Source organism: Petromyzon marinus, unplaced genomic scaffold (genome assembly GCF_048934315.1).
Source record: "Petromyzon marinus isolate PM22_M1 ecotype Great Lakes invasive population unplaced genomic scaffold, UKy_Petmar_22M1.pri1.0 PM_G_Scaffold_18, whole genome shotgun sequence".
NCBI lineage: Eukaryota > Metazoa > Chordata > Hyperoartia > Petromyzontiformes > Petromyzontidae > Petromyzon > Petromyzon marinus.
In genome coordinates this window covers 2,265,001-2,265,602 of record NW_027422739.1, presented here as the reverse complement: position 1 = coordinate 2,265,602, position 602 = coordinate 2,265,001, and positions in this window count along the sequence as shown.

Here is a 602-nt window from a genome sequence, read left to right as displayed (position 1 = left end):
CGTAGATTTGAAAGACAATTGGACTGTCCTGAACCACCCCTTCCCACCCAAGAGGCCCCATCCCCCACCCATACTACAGAAACGACTCTCTCCTTTCAGGAGGGAGAAGTTAATGGGCTTTTCAAGAGGCAGAATCCACGCAAAGCAGCCGGGCCGGACTCTGTCTCTCCAGCCACCCTCAGGCACTGCGCTGACCAGCTGTCTCCGGTGTTCACCAACATCTTTAACACCTCCCTGGAGACATGCCATGTACCAGCCTGTCTCAAGTCCTCCACCATCATCGCTGTGCCCAAAAAGCTAAGGCCAACAGGACTAAATGTTTACAGACCGGTCGCCCTTACATCTGTGGTAATGAAGTCTTTTGAGCGCCTGCTCCTGGCACACCTCAAAGCCATCACAGACCCTCTCCTGGACCCCCTTCAGTTTGCCTACAGAGCCAACAGGTCTGTGGACGACGCAGTTAACATGGCCCTCCACTTCACCCTACAGCATGTGGACGCCCCAGCATCCTACGCCAGGATCCTGTTTGTGGACTTCAGCTCTGCCTTCAACACCATCATCCCTGCCCTGCTTCAGGACAAGCTCTTCCAGCTGAACGTGCC